This window comes from Macaca mulatta, chromosome 12, assembly GCF_049350105.2.
Source record: "Macaca mulatta isolate MMU2019108-1 chromosome 12, T2T-MMU8v2.0, whole genome shotgun sequence".
Lineage (NCBI taxonomy): Eukaryota > Metazoa > Chordata > Mammalia > Primates > Cercopithecidae > Macaca > Macaca mulatta.
Window position 1 is genome coordinate 49,706,204 of NC_133417.1, and position 20,707 is coordinate 49,726,910.

The 20,707-nt window shown below is 36.6% G+C and overlaps 1 pseudogene; it reads right to left on the reverse strand.

The window, feature by feature from the left end:
• Positions 1-2,165: 2,165 nt before the first annotated feature.
• Positions 2,166-3,465, reverse strand: LOC100424867 (epsilon-sarcoglycan-like; annotated as a pseudogene).
• Positions 3,466-20,707: the final 17,242 nt, after the last annotated feature.

Genomic DNA, 20,707 nt, shown 5'->3' on the forward strand with positions numbered 1-20,707 from the left:
CTGAGACACAATGGTGTACTATTCCACCATAAAAAGAATGTTAGAGTTGTTTCTAGAATTCTTTGTGTACTTTGCTACTGTTTTTGTGTACTTTTGCTACTAAAAAATTTCTTCAGGTTTTCCCAGTGAATCCATTAAACATTTCCATTTTATCTTGCTTAAAGTCTATATTTTTGGAAGCATATAAATATACTAGTTAACATATGAAATGAAGCAGTTGGCAGTGTTTCCTTGACTAATTTGTTATTTTCTATTAAAAAGAGAAAATGAGTGAAACAATACAACAAGATATGCAATATATGCAATTACATGACCCTTGTCCTCTTGTCTCTAGCAGAGAAAAGTATTAAGTTTGTTGCATTTTATTTTCTGTAAAGGTATTAGGCCTTTGCCTCAAAGGTGTACAGTCAGAATAACAAGACATCCTCCTTTGACTTAGCTCTGACCTTCTCTGCACTCTACTCATCCTTTATGGCAAGTCAGCTAAATACGCTGTTGGATATTGTTCCCTTTTAGGAAATTCTTCCTGGAATCCTGTAGTAAACTTTCCCAGGAAAAAGGCAAATAAAGTTAAATGTCCTTGAGGAATGCTGAATATTAAAAAAGAAGTTAGTATCACTTTTGACTTTTTTTCAGAAGTTTATCAGCAACTGATGTAGACGGATTATGCTGTCTTGATTTAAATTGTCAATTGTCTTCAATTATTCCTAGCTTGAGCTGAATAATTTTAACCAGACTCCTTTAAAACTGAAAGAATGCTATCTTATCTTGAGAAGAACTAATTCTAATACCATTTTAGTTTGTCTTTATAATTGAATTATCAAAGTAATTAGTGATCATAAGTGATTTGATAGTTTATCATGTGATGTTAATAAACAATAAGCGAAAATGTGAGAGAATAACTTATCTGCCATTGAGTAGCAATATTTTTGTGCTGTGGTTACAATGTTAAGCAAACTAAAATAAGCAAATCTTCATGCCAGGGTCTTAGTTAATGTCATTTTGCTTGGCTGAGAAAATCTGAAACTTCTCTGAGCAGACATATTTTAAGAGAGCATTAGGACATGCATATTTTTAGGATGCTAATAGAACCTCTCACCCTTTTTGGATTTAGCTGCCAGAAATTATGATTCATAGTTCTTGATAGCATAGAATAGAAAACATTGTAAAGGGAAAGAAATTCTAACAGATTGCTCAGGAATGATTTCAGAGTGTCAGTTAATCAGACATTTCTCTTTCATCTCTTTAGGAAAATACACACTTCTCTTTTGAAAAATGGATCTAGAAAAATTTTTATGTTTGCTTTGGAATGGCCCACAATTATTGATGAACTCTTACTGGTATTAGAAAACTGATTGGTGAAAGAATATATAGCATAATAATAGCTTATAATAGCAAAGATGATACAGCTGAAAAGTTGCCTGTGAAGAATGTTTCAAAAGAACAAAGGATGTGCTTTGTCATCGCTGTTTTTAAGATTCTGAAGAATATAGTGATGATATTATATTACTGTATTTGTGCTACTGTTCTGGAAAGTTTAGCCACTTGAAGTACCTTTAATAGATTTTTGAAAATTATTAGAATGTAGAATTTTAAAATACACAATAACATTCTGAAGTAGTTGTATTATTCTAGAAAGCTCTGGCATAATTTAGATTTAGGGTTGAATAGGAGTTACTTTTTATCGTTATAATTAATGGGTAAAGCGTTCTGCGTTGAATAACAACTCTTGTAGAAATCCAAAGTTATACATAGCTTTGATTTCGATAATACATATTTTGATGATGCTAGTTCTTGATTAATGTTGACTTTCCCACTTGTGACACAGTTTTCTCTCAAATTCTAGTTGTCTCAGCTAGAATTACCTGGTTAGCTCATAGATTTCTACATTCTGTTTTTAATTGATAATATTTATTTTAAAGATCACTTTTAATTGTAACAAATATGAAGTCATCAGTGTTTTCCAAATTGTCAATAATGCTTTAAGTAAAAAATACATTAGTAAAATGTAAGTTATATTGTATTATAATATCTGCTACAGTTAATACCATGAACATACGCACTATATACCAGAAAAGCTCATGCATTATTGGAAGTGAAAAGAAATATGATATCATTGCTATATTGTCTGATTATAAATTCATGCTTTGGTCAGTTCTCTTTCTTCAGGGATGACATTTACTTGTACTCTGCTGTTGAGGAATCTGAATTGGATGTCACAAATTCTGCATTTGCACCAGTGGCATATTAGTGCTATCATGGTTGTCTGTGTACAGGGGAGGTATGATTTCACCAGTTACAAGTGAGACACAGGAAATGTTGATGGGGGCCATGGTGTCTCTCTACTCTTGGATGTGTCTTGAAGTTCCTTGGCAAATTTCTGAATAGCACTGTGATGGACTAGTTGAATGTCTTGTGTTTGCATGTTTCTCTTTTCTACTCCTTCCTGTCGACAGTGCATGATGTAAGGAGGTACTAGAAAGAGGACCAGTGCTATTGCTGAGGACACAGCCAGTATAATTAAGAAATCCATATACTTGTCTGCTTTTCAGACAATCATTTTGAAAAGGGTTTGTACTCTCCATCATCACTAGAATTCCCCCTCCACGAATCACTTCTGGATAGGTGGTCACTTGCTTTGTTTTATCAACCAAATGAAATTTCGCACTAGTCAATGTAAAATGGAGTACAAAATGTTTTAGCACATGTTATTACAGGCTCCATTTCTTGACTGCATCTCAATTCTGTGGATTTTCAACATCTTGTAATCAAGAAGAAAATGGGACATTGGCACCAATCCTGATGAAAACGCCCCCCTTTAGGCCATTAATAGGAAGCAGAACCCTGCTGCCCCTATCGAGGGCCACGTGATGTTTATGGCATTCAGTCCCTCTGGCCACAGCACATTTTTCTCCACCTTGACAAAGTTTCCAAGAGCCTTCCTGGCCAATATTTCTTACACATTTATATTTTTAATGAAGATTTCTGCTTGTGATATGGCAACAGGAAGTCCTCTGTTGACATTATATTATCCAGTTATTCCTTGCAGTCTCAAAGGTGCACCTATTGTAGGCAATTATATCAATAGTTGTTGGTTTCTCCACATTTTCAATTGTCGGAGAGTCATAAGGACTCTCTCACTATATGGTGTTCTTTGGATGTAGAGGAGCCATCCAGGTCTTTCTAAATAACCCTTTCAATTTGTTTTAAATGCTTTGGGATCATCACTAATCTCACCAGGTTTTGGTGAGGTGGAAATTTCCCCTTAAAATACTTGTTCCAAAACATAAACCAAAAGGACACTTACAGATGGGTATGCATTCTGATCAGAGTGCACCTTAGAGAAAATAATGAATACTGTCATCAAGAATGTGACAACCACCACAGGCTCATCCTGTGTGTCCCCTGAACTTATCCTATGCAAGCACAGGGGTCTCCAGGATCCCACCGCCAGGGCAATTTCATTATTGGGCTGACGAGGCCCGTAGTCCTCAATTCTCCCCTCCCCTCCCCTCCCTTTCTGGCAGCTTGGCCAGTTTTACTCTTTTCTTATTAGAGCACATTTTGTTGTACACAGGAGTGCAAAGAAAACACAATTGCCACCGAGAACTTTGTAGTGTGATGCTTATTTAGCTTTTGAATGGGCTTTCACACAAAAATTACTGCTTTGTGGAAATTTTCAGGTATGAGAAAACATCTTACAAAGAAACCTCCTGTTATCCAACTGATCAGTCAGTATTAAAAAATGCATGTGGAGGATGTTGCAGATTGAAGTGTGCAAAGCATTTGTGTTTTAATTAAAATCTTAGAGGAAAAACTCATTCACATGAATTAATAGCAACATTTTTAGCAGGTTGCATAAATGGTGACAAAATTTACATCTTTGTATTCAAGAAGAGTATAGAGTTACTTGGTGAAGATCACTACATATGTTAAATGCTTTCAACATGTGCTATAAATATTAAAGATCTATGGCTATTAAATTACGTGAGAGCAAATGACTCATGAGTAATTACAAATACCTGTTCTGCTTCTACTTATCACTTATTTTCCAAAAAAGTAGCGTGGAAATGAAATGCAAGTATAACATAAAAGAGTATAACTTCCTGTTAAATGATGCTTTATCATATAATGGAATATTACAGCCTAATTCAATGCAGGACTAAACCAACATTTGAAGAAAATGAGAACTCTAGAAGCCAGAAGCCTCAGTCCTCAGAAAGCTCCATACTCTGCATGCTGTCTACATGTCTCTTTGTGTTTATGTGGGTTTTTTCACCTAACTATTCCTGTGAAATAGCAAAAGACTTTAGATTAAAATGGATTTCACTAATCACAGAAGTCAACAAAGCAAGTAAATATGAAAAAATAGCACAAAGTTGTACAGAAATCGTCCGTATAGCTAAGGAATGAAATGAAAGAAATTTAGCTCTGTTAGAGCTTTTATTATCAATCAAATATATCCTTGATAGTTCTCATCTTTTTGTCTTTTGGTGCCCCCCCCCCACCTGTTTGTGTTTTGACTTTTTCACCTGACATGGATGAACAATGGATGTGTTCCTTCTGATACCCTGTCAAAGGGAAAAACCACAATCTAGGTCTTTAGGCACACAGGCACTTTGTTCCCCATAAGTGATTGTGTAGCAGCCACAGGATCTTACAGTGTTGGAAAGGAAGAGACTGTGTTGCTTGGAGTCTTAAGATACTCTCAGAGGGTCCTTGGAACTCCAGGCTTCCCAATAGGTATCTCAGTGTGAGTGGGTTTTACATATTGACCTTCCAACTCACATAGCATCTGGAGAAAGGATGTCAATTCTGAGAAGAAGACTGAAGATATCTAACCGAAGAAATAGTACCTGGAAGTTTGAATGACCTAGGGAAGGGCACCAGGATGCTCAAGTGCCTCGGGCTTCCCAAGGTACACAAAGTGGAAGCAGCACCGGTAAACTCTTTAGGAAGAATACAACTCACACCTTTTACAGTTTCCATCACATTTCCTTTTAATGATCACTCATGATCCCTAGCAGGGATTCAGCCACTCCCCAGAATCACACAGCACATGAGTGGTGGGACCAAAAGAGATTTCTGGTCATTTTGAAGTTTAACTTAATTTTTAACTTTTATTTTTAGTTCAGGGGTACATATGCAGGTGCAGGTTTGTTATATAGGTAAATTACCTGTCATGGGGATTTGATGTGCAGATTATTTTACCATCCAGGTAGTAAACATAGTACCTGATAAGTAGTTTTTTGTTACTCACCCTCCTTCTTCCCCACACCCTCAAGTCGGCTCTGGTGTCTGTTGTTCCCTTCATTGTGTCCATAGGTACTCAATGTTTGCTCCCACTTATGAGTGAGAACATGTGATGTTTGGTTTTCTGTTCCTGTGTCAGTTCACTTAGGATAATGGCCTCTAACTCTATCCACATTACTGCAAAGTACAGCTCTCATTCTTGTTTATGGCTGCATAGTATTCTGTGGTATATATTTACCACATTTTCTTTATCCAGTCTACTGTTGATGGGCATTTAGGTTGATTCCATGTCTTTGCTATTGTGAATAGTGCTGTGAGGAAGCTATGTGTGCCTGTGTCTTTATGATAGAATGATTTTTATTCCTTTGGGTATATGCCCAGTAATGGGATTGCTGGGTTGAATGGGAGTTTTGCTGTGAGTTCTTTGAGAAATCGCCAAACTGTTTTCCACAATGGCTGAACCAATTTACATTCCCACCAGCAGTGTATAAGCATTCTCTTTTCTCCACAACCTCTCCAGCATCTGTTATTTTTTGACTTTTTAGTAATGGCCATTTTGACTGGTGTGAGATGGCATCTCATTGTGGTTTTGGTTTTGGTTTGCATTTCTCTAATGATTAGTGATGGTGAGCATTTTTCCATATGCTGGTTGGCCACATGTATGTCTTCTTTTGAAAAGTGTACATGTCATTTGCCCACTTTTTAATGGGACTGTTTCTTTTTTGATTGTGTATTTGCTTAAATTCCTTATAGACTCTGGATTGTAGACCTTTGTCAGATGCATAGTTTGCAAATATTTTCTCCCATTCTATAGGTTGTTGGTTTACTTTGTTGATAGTTTATTTTGCTGTGCGGAAGTTCTGTATTTGAATTAGGTCCCATTTGTCAATTTTTACTGCTATTGCAATTGCTTTTGGGATCTTCATCATGAAATCTTTGCCAGGCCCTATGTCCAGATGATATTTTATAAGTTATCTTCCAGGGTTTTTGTTGTTTTAGGTTTTACATTTAAGTCTTTAATCCAGCTTGAGTTAGGGTTAGGGTTCGAGTTATTTTGAATCTTGGTTCTTATTCATTGCTGTTCCCAGTAAGCATAGTGCAGCATATTCATAGCCCTCCCTGGATCAGGAGCAAGCTCCCTTCTGTGATGTCACAAGGATCTGAACTTCATTGGTACTTTTTTCCCAACTGAATGGAACAAAATTATAAGATGATCAGCAGCGGGGATTCTCTCTCTGCTTCCTTGTTCCCCTTGGGCTAGTACAAGAATCCTGGGTAGTCTGGTCTCATTTTAAAACCTATAATTTTTCTCCACTGGACTTTGCTAAGGCTAGAATGGGGGAGGCAAGCAAGGTACTGGGTAGGGTATGTAGCCTTTGACCACAGATCTGAGGGCTTGTTCTCAAATCAACCTTATCTATTTCTGGCTAGCTGTCTTTTTCGGGAGGTGGTGGTTGTGGTGCTGGGGCTTATTTTTAAATTGGTTCTAAACTCAGTGGGGAGAAAGAGCAACTGCTTATTTAACTATGAAAACCCCAAATTAATATTATTTAAGCATGATAAGAATGGGAAAGAGTCCTTAAAGAACTAGACAATGCCAGTACTACCCCAATCTGCTCTTCAAGTTTATAGCCTATTTATGGCCTATTTCTGAAGGTGCAAGAAACTCAAACTAGGAATATTTCTATTAAGAGAAACCAGTTTTTTACTGGTTTGCCCAATCAACTACAATGTGTTTGGGTCTACCTAAGCGAAGACCTTCAGGGTGTCCCTTCAACCCTTGCATGGTTCAAGTCTGATACCAGGGGGTGGGGGGGTCATTCCTGCCATTGCTGACTTCCTCATCCTTACACCTAATTGAATAACCAACTCCTGTTAATTCTATCTTCAAAAGAGCTTTGGAACCCGTCCATCTCTCTCCATCATTACCACTATTACTCTATGCTAATCAGTTATCTTTTTCTTTTTCTTTTTTTTCTCTCCTGTGGAGTTTATTGCCGCTGGGATAAAATTCCTATTGGTCTTCCTGTTTATTGTCTCCTCATAAATCCATTCCTCACATAGCAGCCACAGTGATTAAATCATGTTCATCTCCTGCTTAAATTCTTTCCGTGGTTTCCTATCACACGGACAGTAAAATCTAAGCCCCTTGCCATGGCCCATATGGCCTTTTATGCTGTGACACCTAACCAGATCCTCCTACTACATCTTGACCACTCTCATCAGTGACTACACCTCATCCATCCTGCTTGTCTTTTAATTCCCTGATGGCCTATAATAAGTTCCTTGACTGGGCTGAGTTTTTGCCTGCGTTAGAACCTTCTTACATCTCTCCTGTCTAGAATTTTTCTTCCTCCTGCTCTTCCTCTGAGCTTTATTAAAGATCAACTCTGTTCTAGGCACCATGCGACAGGCATTAAAATGTAATGCTGATCCAAGAAAAGCAAAACAAAAGATGTCTTTCCAAGTGCCTTGGCAGAAGGAGAGAGTTGAGCTTTACATTTTAGTAAAATTTTTCTCTTTGTAAAGTTGTTTTAAAACCTTATATCACTAAAAGTTTGAAAATGAGAAAAATAATGCTTGTGATTAATAGTGTCTTTTTCCTCAAGTTGTCTCAACAATAAGTAAGTCCTTGGTGAATTGAATATAATCTTGCTGGGTCTTCATCTTCCCACTCTCAGAAGTTTGATTTCAATTGTATACGGAAAGTAAATCTATTTTTCAGTGTGACTGATGTGGACAGTCATAATGCCATTTTATTAATTTAGAGTAAAAAATGCAACTCATAGTCTGATACACACATTCACTCACTATGGCCGGATCACACACAGGCACCTAATTTATTAACAGAAGTATGCTTGGTGATCCTAGAATAAGAAGAGGAATATGATGAATCAAATAGTAAATGGGTTGAGGTTGTTGTATCCACCTTCACAACAGAAATCTGATCACCACATAAACAGAATTAAAAACAAAAATCACATTATCCAATAGATGCAGAAAAAGCATTCAACAAAATCCAGCATTCCTTTATGATTAAAACTCTCAGCAAAATAGGCATACAAGGGACATACCTTAATGTAATAAAAGCCATTTATGACAAACCCATAGCCAGCATTAAACTGAATGGGGAAAAGTTGAAAGCATTCCCTCTGAGAACTGGAACAGGACAAGGATGCCCACTCTCACCACTCTACTTCAACATAATACTAGAAGTCCTAGCCAGAGCAATCACACAAGAGAAAGAAATAAAGGGCATCCAAAACAGTAAGAAATCAAACTGTCACTGCTTGCTGACAATATGATCATTTACCTTGTAAACCCTAAGGACTCCTCTAGAAAGCTCCTAGAGCTCATAAAATAATTCAGCAAAGTTTCTGAATACAAGATTAATGTACACAAATCAGTAGCTCTTCTATACATCAAGAGCAACCAAGCTGAAAATCAAATCAAGAACTCAATCCTTTTTACAATAGCCACAAAAAAAAAATACTTAGAAATATATCTAACAAAGTAATCTATAAGGAAAACTACAAAGCACTGCTGAAAGAAATCATAGATGACACAAACAAATGGAAACACATCTGATGCTCATGGATGGGTAGAATCAATATTGTGAAAATAAGCATACTGCCAAAAGCAATCTACATTCAATACTATCACCATCAGAATCCATCAGAATCCATCATTCTTCATAGAATAAGAAAAAAAAAAATCTAAAATTCATGTGGAACCAAAAAAGACTAGCATAGCCAAAGCAAGACCAAACAAAAAGAACAAACCTGAAGGCATCACTTTACCTGATTTCGAACTATGCTATAAGGCCATAGTCACCAAAACAGTGTGGTACTGATATAAAAATAGGCACATACACCAATGGAACAGAATAGAGAACCCAGAAATAAATCCAAATACTTACAATCAACTGATCTTCGACAAAGTAAACAAAAACAAAGTGGGGAAAGAACACCCTTTTCAAAAAATGGTACTGGGATAATTGGCTAGCCACATGTAGGAGAATGAAACTGGATCCTCATCTCTCACCTTATACAAAAGTCAACTCAAGATGGATTAAGGACTTAAACCTAAGACCTGAAACTGTAAAAGTTCTAGAAGATCACAGTGGAAAAGCCTTTCTTGACATTGCCTTAGGCAAAGATTTCATGACCAAGAACCCGAAAGCAAATGCAATAAAAACAAAGATAAATAGCTGGGACCTAATTAAACTAAAAAGCTTTTGCATGGCAAAAGAAACAGTCAGCAGAGTAAACAGACAACCCACAGAGTGGGAGAAAATCTTCACAATCTATACATCTGACAGGTGACCAACATCCAGAATCTACAATGAACTCAAATCAGTTAGAAAAAACAAACAAACAATCCCATCAAAAAGTGGGCTAAGACAGTTCTCAAAAGAAGATACACAAATGGCCAAAAAACATACGAAAAAATGCTCAACATTACTCCTAATGATCAGGGAAATGCAAGTGAAAACCATAATACAATACCACCTTACTCCTGCTAGAATGGCCATAATCAAAAAATCAAAAACGGTAGATGTTGGTGTGGATGTGGTGGACAGGGAACACTTCTACACTGCTAGTGGGAATGTAAACTAGTATAGCACTATGGAAAACAGTGTGGAGATTGTCCTTAAAGAACCAAAAGTAGAACTACCATTTGATCCAGCAATCCCACTGCTGGGCATCTACCCAAAGGAAAAGAAGTCATTATTCAAAACATACTTGCACGCACATGTCTATAGCAGCACAATTCACAATTGCAAAATCATGGAACCAACCCTAATGCCTATCAATCAATGAGTGGCTAAAGAAACTGTCATATATATATATATATATATATATATACGATGGAATACTATGCAGCCATAAAAAGGAATGAATTAACCGCATTTCAGTGACCTAGAAGAGATTGGAGACTATTATTCTAAATGATGTAACTCAGGAATCGAAAACGAAACATCTTTTGTTCTCACTGATATGTGGGAGCTAAGCTATGAGGATGCAAAGGCATGAGAATGGTACAGTGGGCTTTGGGAACTTGAGGGGAAGAGTGGGAGGGGGGTAAGGGATAAAAGACTATAAGTATGGTGCAGTGTATACTGCCTGGGTGATGGGTGCACCAAAATCTCACAAATCACCACTAAAGAACTTACTCGTGTATCCAAGTACCACCTGTACCCCAATACCCCAAAAATTTATGGCAAAATTAAAAATATATCAAAATAAAAAGGTTACACTTCAAAAAAAAAAAAAAAAGCTAAAGATGGTTTCAAAGTTTTTGGCTAAGTATTTGCCAAAAATACTTATGCAGAGCTGGTTAGCTGTACCAGCTCATATGCGGAGTTGGTTAGCTCTACCAATATGTGCCTTTGTGACATTTTTCTTTAAATCTTTCGATGGCTCATTTTTGAATGCACACGTTTTATTTTTTAAATTTATTTTTGTTAATACAGTTATTTCAGTACAATCAAATCTTGCAGAACTTGGAAGAACACTTCTTCTTTTAGGTGACTATATATGTCTTCTCTGATACACTGTGATTAATTAAATTTCTCAAAACTAAATCTACATTTCAAATACTGAAAATAATTTGCTTAAAAATACTGCATGAATCAACATTCAATTATTCTTTGTAGGCTAGCTCTCTAAAATTGCATTTCAGCCAATCACAGAAGTAAGGAATGTTGGGAGTAACAACTGGGATAGAAGAAAAAGAGTAGAGAGAACTCTAAACATAAATACCATTCTGAAGGTGCCTCTCTTTGACTGAGGCACACTGATGCTCGTTGGCTTGATTCCTGTTTAGTATGGACAGTAGAGAGGGTCTGCAATTATTTGAATGTTTGTGCCCTATCCAAAATTCACACTAAAACTTAAATCCCCTATGCAGTAGTATTAAGAGGTGGGGTCTTTGGGATATAATTAGACCCTGAGGGCTCTGCTCTTATGGATGGAATTGGTGCCTTATAAAAGGGTTAGAGGGAATTAGCCCTTTTTGCCCTTCCAACTTTCCACAAGTTATAGTGCAGTGTTTGTCCCTTCCTGAGGACTCAGTAACAAGGTGCCATCGTGGAAGCAGAGAGCAAGCCCTTACCAGACTCCAAACCTGCTGGTCCCTTGATCTCGGATTTCCCAGCCTTCAGAACTGTGAAAAATAAATTTTTGTTTTTCATAAATTACCCAGTCTCAGATACTTTTTACAGGAGCACAAATGAACTAAGACAAGGTCTTTGTTTACTAAAAAATTTTAAACCTGGGCTACTCTTTTTCCAGGTGAATTATCTTACTACAAAGCCTTTGATTTAGATTTCAAATAAAAAAATTTAAATCGAGTGATTCAATTTTAATTTTAATTATGTATTTATTCTTAATTTTGTGTTGCAGCTAGCTAAATCACCTTAAATTCAAATATTATTTATTTTTGATTGCATAGTTCTTTTGCCTGTTTAGAGTCCTCATAAGAACTTCCATTTTATGTTCTTGTCTTCTCATCAGTTTGAGTTGTGTCTTTAACATTGGAGAGAAAAACAACCTTCAAGATTTTCTTTCAGTATGAACCATTCTGAGGTCCTTCAATTATTTGTAAATGGTTTCAAAGGTGTTAAAGTTCAAGATCACCATGAATATGGGGCATTGAAAATTCGGGGACATTCTCTTGTGTGTTTGCACCATCATCACCTGAAATGCATCTATGGGTTTGTGATTATGATTGAAAAAGAGCAGAAACAGATCAATTAAGAAAGAAATATTTAGTAACAGACCAATAAAGCTATGTTTTCTCTTTACTAAAGATGAGAGTACTGTTAATAAAAAATGGAAATGAATTAAAAAATGGAAATAAATGAAAAACTAAAATAAAAAGTTGATTTATTATTAAGTTAATTTACAGTTAACTTAAAATCTGTAGTTCAAATCTTTTGTAGGATGTTCTCAATTTTAAAAATGAAACAGATGACTGGTTTTCAGACTTTTGAAATAAAGTATTTGCTTTGGCTGAAACTGAATCCCTTCGTTACACCTTATACTTTTTTTTTTATGACAACTGTTATCTTTTTTATTTTATTTTTATTTTTTATATATAAGTTCTAGGGTACGTGTGCACAACATGCAGGTGTGTTACATATGTGTACATGTGCCATGTTGGTGTGCTGCACCCATTAACTCGTTTATATTAGGTATATCTCCTAATGCTATCCCTCCCCCCTCCCCCCACCCCATGACAGGCCCCAGTGTGTGATGTTCCCCTTCCTGTGTCCAAGTGTTCCATTGTTCAGTTCCCACCTATGAGTGAGAACGTGTGGTGTTTGGTTTTCTGTCCTTGCGATAGTTTGCTGAGAATGATGGTTTCCAGCTGCATCCATGTCCCTACAAAGAACATGAACTCATCCTTTTTTATGGCTGCATAGTATTCCATGGTGTATATGTGCCACATTTTCTTAATCCAGTCTGTCATTGATGGACATTTGGGTTGATTCCAAGTCTTTGCTATTGTGAATAGTGCCGCAGTAAACATATGTGTGCATGTGTCTTTATAGCAGCATGATTTATAATCCTTTGGGTATATACCCAGTCATGGGATGGCTGGGTCAAATGGCCTTATACAAAAATTAATTCAAGATGGATTAAAGACTTAAATGTTAGACATAAAATTATAAAAACTCTAGAAGAAAACCTAGGCAATACTATTCAGGCCATAGGCATGGGCAGAGACTTCATGACTAAAACACCAAAACCAATGGCAATAGAAACCGAAATTGAAAAATGGGATCTAATTAAACTAAAGAGCTTCTGCACAGCAAAAGAAACTACTATCAGAGCGAACGGGCAACCTACAGAATGGGAGAAAATTTTTACAATCTACCCATCTGGCAAAGGGATAATATCCAGAATCTACAAAGAACTTAAACAAATTTACAAGAAAAAATCAAACAACCCCATCAAAAAGTGGGTGAAGGATATGAACAGACACTTCTCAAAAGAAGACATTTATGCAGCCAACAGACACATGAAAAAATGCTCATCACCACTGGCCATCAGAGAAATACTAATCAAAACAACAATGAGATACCATCTCACACCAGTTAGAATGACGATCATTAAAAAGTCAGGAAACAACAAGTGCTGGAGAGGATGTGGAGAAATAGGAACACTTTTACACTGTTGGTGGGACTGTAAACTAGTTCAACCATTGTAGAAGACAGTGTGGCGATTCCTCAAGGAATCACCATAAAAAAGGATGAGTTTGTGTCCTTTGTAGGGACGTGGATGAAGGAGGAAACCATCATTCTGAGCAAACTGTCGCAAGGACAGAAAACCAAACACTGCATGTTCTCACTCATAGGTGGGAATCGAACAGTGAAAACCCTTGGACACAGGGTAGGGAACATCACACACTGGGACCTGTTGTGGGGTGGAGGAGGGGGGGATAGCATTAGGATATATACCCAATGCAAATGATGAGTTAACAGGTGCAGCACGCCAATATGGCACATGTATACATATGTAACAAACCTGCACGTTGTGCACATGTACCATAGAACTTAAATTATAATAATAAAATTTAAAAAATTACTTGCTTGGAATAAACAATCTGAATGTCATTGTAACAACAGAAAACAGGATCATTGGGTAATTTTACAGATATCCTGCCCAGTTTGGGAAGAAAATTTCTTTATGTAGTACTAAATTTATCTCAGCCATGGTAGATCAGTCTTACAGTGTAGTGACTTTAGAAAATGAACAAGATAATTTTTATTCCTATTGTCCTGAATATAAAATAATAAATGGTTTCGTAAGATAAGAGAATCTTGCCATACTTTAGCTAAATCTATAAAATCACATGCAATATGGAAAACTGTAAGCTTACAAGATTGGCAGGCCATAAGTTCTTTTTCTGATTCGCAGGAATCAGGTTCTTTGAGTTGCTGCCTAAGCTTTTACTTGAAACAAACGAACATAACTGTGACTTCATATACATTGTAATATTTGACAAAAGTGACTATTTTACTGTTTGCCAATGTTATTGCAAGCTCCGGTAGAACTATGAGTTCTAAACTGAATGGAGAAATACTCCTTCCAGATTTGTCATGAATATGCTAGTTGCCCTTTAAAAGGACCTTAAGGGAACCTCTGCCCAGGTATGAATGAGATTGCAGGCAGAATTTTCCAGGAAACTAGGCAAGAGTGTAGATGAATACCCTCAGAACTGTGGCTCCAGAGTACCAGTCAGTGGACATAGGCCGATCTGTGATGACATTTTCATTGGATTGAAGTGAAGTGAGATATTCAAGAAAACAATAAAAAATTCATTAAGTGTACTATTTTTACTGAATTATCCTTTATTGACAGATTCATTTTAGTGTCATATGATATAATGATGTAATGGTAATAATGGATCTGGTTTTATTCTCTCCATTTAATGTTCCTCCTTGGCAATTTTTTTTAAATGGTAACTTTTCTTTTACTTTCTAACATTTTTGGAGATGTTTTGCTGGTCCATAAAATCCCAAAGCATGGAGAGTCCGGGATTAAAAGAATGTTAGCCTACAGTATACACAGATTCTTATTCATGTTTTTGCTTAATGTGACATTATGATCATTAAAATGGATAACTCTGGCCTGATTTAATCTGAGATTAGATAGCAGATACAAGGGAAGTTATAAAGCTATTTAACGTTACCCGAAGCTTTAGAGTTTTTTTTTTTTTTTGTAAAATTTGGCCAATATAGTTATGGCCTAAATATTGTTAACAGAGGGCCACTGTCAGATTCTGGAAGTGTCTCATAAACAAGTATTACATTTTATACTGGCACAGTTTGTTTGTTTGTACATTGTTTATGCTTAACTCTGACAAGTGATAGAAACAAAGTGGATTCTGCACCTTTAGAAAACATGTTGCCCAGTTAACAAGAACATTTTTGTAGTTTATATGCCAGAGCTAATCTGGGTTTCCATACCTTGTAAGCATACCTCTAAAGACTAAGCCCTTCCTTCTTTCAGGAGCTGTCCTGCACACAGCACAAGCCTAGCTTAGCCACTGCTGCCTCAATTGTGTGAATGAACTCAAAAACAGTGACTTGTGCTACTTACTAAAATGACTGAAAAGGAAACATAGTTATGAAATTATTAACAATTTAGATGAAGGAGACTTTAGAGTTCTTCTGAGTCGACATTGCTTGTATTTAAAATTGCTAGACTATCTAAGTTCTCTACAATAGACCCCAAGCATGGGCTAGAAGAGAAAAAAGAGGATGTGGGTGGGAGGGAGCAGCTTGAATGAAAATTTTGCCTCATTATTCTGATCCAAGCTCTGTCTGTCTATAAAGACCTTGCTATATTTCTAGGTGGCTCATTTTATTATTAAACAGTAAAAAATCTTCTATATTTTATTAGAAACTAGATATTATCAAACCCTAAATATCTACCTTTATTTTTAAAAGACTTTAAAGCTATAGCTATAGATTATTATAATAAATTATTGACAATGACTTATCAAAAACAAAACATTGCTGATAATTTATTTTTACTAAGGGATGATTGACACATAACTCATAATCATATGTCTAAATATATATTTATTACTTATGACCATGCCGCATGTTGATATCAAATGGGGAGTTTGAAACCATACTGATGCTTGGGCTCACCCCAGGGATTTCAGTTTAATTGCTCTGGTTTGGGCCTGTACCTGATAGTTTGTTAAAGCTCCCCAGGTGATTCTAATGACTCTGCAAATATATGTGTTCTATCTTAAAGCAGGTGCTTTGGAAAAAAAGTAGCTTTACAATGAAACAGCTTTCTTATGTATTATTTGTCCTTATGAAATTTTGTTCTAAAGATTAAATTTTAGGTGTGTTTGTTTCTAGAGGATTGAGTTTTAGTGAAAGAACTATTAGAAAGAAGATAACTTTGAAGGGAATCTTGCTCCTTAGTTTTTACCACATCTTTATAATTTTGTCTCCATATATCATCCTTTTATTTACTTCCATCTCTTCTAGAGCTGATTACCAACTCCTACCACTGTTAACCCTCATCTAGGAACAAGCTTATGTCTTTAACATTCTGAGTGGGCTTCAGCATCCTTGCATATGTTCAATTCTTAAAAACCTGTTGAAATAAAAGATCAGGAGACATAGGAAGGATGCCAGAAGAGAGCGTGGTAAGTGGCGGAGAATCTTGCCCCAAGGGATTGGAGGTATTTCAGGATTAGACTTTGTATATCTATAAGCATGCATATGTATTTATGCCTATGGTACACATGCATACCATATATGTTCTGTTGTGTTCCAGGAATGTGGGAAAGGACAGTGTGATAATGTGTCTTTCAGTGCACTGCATGCTGCTCAAGATTAGGGATCTTGATGTCTTGTTTTGTATACTCGTCTTCACACAATGGCAGCATATTCGTGCTCAGTAAATGTCAGTAAAACAAATGCATGTTAAAAAGAGTAAAGGATGAAGGAAAGGATGAAGAAAGGTAAAAAAGATGTAATTAAGTTGATTTTCCACATGACAGGACATAGAGGAAGTAGTTTAGATGTTTTCAGTTGTGCTATTAACTATCCTCTGCACAGGTAGGGGAATGGTTGGCAGGGTCAGGAAAGTGATAAAGGAAGCAGTTCAGCAGAAACTGGCCCTTGAGGTTGCATACATAAAGGCTATCTCTATATGACCCATGACCTAGGATCCCTTGTGTCTCCAAAAGAGCCTCACCCATTGACATAGGAGGCAAGGAAGGCTGAATCATGAATGGAGACTAGAAATCTAGATCTCAGATAGCCTCACTGTTGTGAAAATAGGTTTTCAGTGTCTCTCATTCCCCACCAACTAGAAAATGGTACTTCTGTATTTCTAGGCATCTTCTTCCTAAGATTATTTAGAAGGTAGGGTGAGAAATGCAGTTTGTCCAAAGAAAAAGGCTTTGTCTCTGAAATGGTCCAGAGAGCAGTTAGATTCAGGGAATCCATGGATTCCAGCTTCTAAGGGTTAACACATTTTCCAGGGCTGCATTGCAGAGTAGAATGGGAAAATAAAAAGAACCATGCCTCAATCCTTTTTTTCCCCTTGGTTATCTGTCTCTCCTCTCCCACTCTCCCCACTTTTTCCTCCTCATTCTCTTACTTTCCCTCATATGTTGTAATACCTTAACTGGATAGATTCTATTTCTCAATAGTGGAGAAAGTGAGGCTGGTTGCACTGTGTTCAAAGTTATCTATAATTTTATGTATTCTTATATTTTCTTTTAATTTTATATATCTTAATAGTTTTAGTTTTATAATTTGACTCATATTTTCTTTTGAAAATAATTCAGTATATGGATGTATACATATGCGTTTTTAAAAATCCCAGAGTATTGTCAAATGTTCTATCTGAAAAGACACCTTTTTTTGTTTGTTTTCTGATAAAGTTATTAACGTTTTATAAAATGTTAAGCAATGTGTCTTCTCCACTGTTAAGTATTAAAAGCTCTCTACTGGTTATCTTATGACTGCACTTCCAGTCCACTCTTTGCCAGGGAGACTGATTCCAGGTGCTGCCCTCTGCTTTCTGATTAGTCTCTGTCAAGACTGACAATGATAGAGCAGAGGGTTCTGGAAAGAGAGTGGGATTGGGATGTTGATTCCTTGGTTCCCTGTCTGGTGAGTGGCTGTGGGCTGGCTGGGGCGCTCTAGCAAAGCCACAGTCCCTGTTGAGTAAGTCATCCTCTGCAGATACTCTCTCAGGGATATGGTAACCATTTCTTCCTTTGACCTTTCAGGCCTCACGTGTACCAGCTCTCTGGTGTCCCTTGTCTTGGGATGTTCCATCCCTGGATAGTTTCCCTGCCCACGTCTTTGTAAAGAGTCTATTCTTCAAGATTCAGTGTGTCGTCTGTGAGGACTATGACCCACCTGGTACATCCCCTCAGGGCATTCATTTCAGGCCCATTCTAAATGGTCAAGGTACAGTTGACTAAATACCCTACTTCATTTCTGGTATGTTTGGAGAGACATCTGTTTTTTGCATTTGGTCTTTCAGTCTTTGTTTTTCTCCGGGGAGGATTATACTTTGTTTGTTCCTGTTCAACTTTACCCAACTGAGAGTGCTATAGATTGCTGTGATTTAAATATCAACAGATTTCCAGGGACATATGCACTCTCAGAAATATGTGCATTCTCAGACCTGAGTACCCTGGTGTGGGCTTCGTAGTATTTTACGAAGCATGAATTGAGATCTGAGGGCACTAGGTTTATGTTGAAAGCAGATGTAGGTAAATTGTCTCGGTTCTGCTGCAGTCTCTAAGATTATGAAGGTATCTGGAACTCAGGGGAAAAAACATCTATTTTATCACATCATTGAAAGTAGTTTCTTCCCATTTATTAAACATTGACTTAAAATATGATTTTGCCATTTATTTCCTGTCACATTGCAAATGCTTATCTATTGCTTTGACTAAGCTTGCATACCTGCATATCACCCTTGAAAAAGTAAATTGTTCAGTTTTTCTTTTTGTAGATAGTATTTAGATCAGCTTTATCAATCTTAGAATAAGAAGCCTAATAAAAATAACTCCAAATTTCAGGGCATCTCTTTAATACATAGATACTTTGTATCTTCATTTTAGTTGAAAAGTTAATATTGTCTGTAGAGAAAGCATGAGACTAGATGATACCTTTTAATCTATTGTGAGAGATATGTAACATGTCAGCAGATGGAAAAAGGTAGGGACTGTCTTATAAACTTCCAATCATCAAATAAGTGACATGTTTGAGTCAATCAATTTAAGAGGTTCCCAGTCCACGGATGAAACCATTTGAAGAAAATGTGCTGTTTGATGTTACAGAAGCCGAAAGCTGAATAAATGTGTCATCTGTTTTTCATTTTAATTCGCTGTTTCAGAAGTATTTACTGTGTATTAAAAAATCTTTTTACCCTTTCAAATCTTTTGGACAACCTGGAAAAATTGAGAACAGTTTAACATCTATCCATAAAAGCACATTCTCAGCTGAGTTATCTTGTTCCTATGTGGTGACATTAATTATATTACATATGAACTTTTAAAATCAAGTAAGAAGGCTGTCATTTGACTAAATAGTTGCTGATTTTTAAACATAATCTGTAAATATATATCTATATGCTGAAAACTTTTAGTTCAAGCAAAAATTAAAGGTTTTTTTTTTTTAAATACAGTATAAATCTGAAAGGTATTTATAGGTTCAGACAAAAATATCTGGAAGGATGTTGCCTTTAAAAATAAAGCCTTTTTGATAGGACAATCTCTGTTTTAAGAAATGAGATTATTTCATATTGTTGTCCATGAGAAAATATTACTAGACTAAGAGGTTCTTCTTATTTAATTTTCTCTCCAACACCATCCTTCCCTTGCAATGAATGCCCAATCACTGTTACTTTTTTTCTCGCTATTGAAAAACCTCTCTCTTGCTCACAGATTTGCTTTTTTAAAAGATCCCTCTCTTTCCCCAGATGCTCTTCTTTCCTCTTTTCTCTGCCCTCTCACCCTGGCCACGCCCTCCCGCCGGGGTCCATCCAGTCCTACCTCTTGACAATGCTAATTTCCTCTTCTCAGTTTGGCTACTAAATTTTACACTATGCCTTAAACAGGCTACTTGTGATGCCTCTGGTTATTCATAATGCATAGCCAAAAATACTCTAAGTGCCACCACTCTTTAATTCAGTGATTTCTAGCCAGAAGCAGGGAGGGAGGAAAATATCAGTTCTTTACTTTAAAGCCATTGTCTTCCACTGGTTTTCATTAAAGGGACAGGAGAATTATATGTAAAATGTAATAATCCTCAGGTTTTCCTGAGTGTTTTAACAAGTCACGTTCAGGCAGCAGGGTTGGAAAGTGATGAGGGAAAACGACAAGGGTGTTGAAAGTCCCTAAACGGGATCCTGTAATTTCTAGAAAAGAAACAGTTCTGCAAACAGAAGACATGATTACATAGGCTTAATTAACAGTTCAAAGTATTGGGGAGGACTTATCATGGTAGCATGCATGTTTCTCGTTCTCTAATGAGTAAATGACCCATTTGAGTGCATGAGCACATATCAGAAGCACATGGCGATGAAGAAGTGTGGTGGTGGTAGATCTGATCAAAGGTTTTCAAAACTGACTCCAAGTATTTGATGAAGAAGATTAACATGGAGACAATTTACCAAACAAATACAGCATAAAGAGCCAAGAGACCTTCTAAGGGACTCCAAGGCTCCAGCTTGCCCACATAAAGAATATCGTTAAACAGAAAGAAAACAAAGACCCGAATAAATGTCTCATATGCTGAGTCCATAGAGTAACAGAACTGTCGATTGGTGATTTTCTTTTCTGTTTTATTTTTTAATATACACACCAGAAGATGATTTCAGTTTTTAAATGCAAAACAAAGCAATGCAGTTGACCTGGGTTCTAACTGGGTAACTCTCTTAAGTGTTCT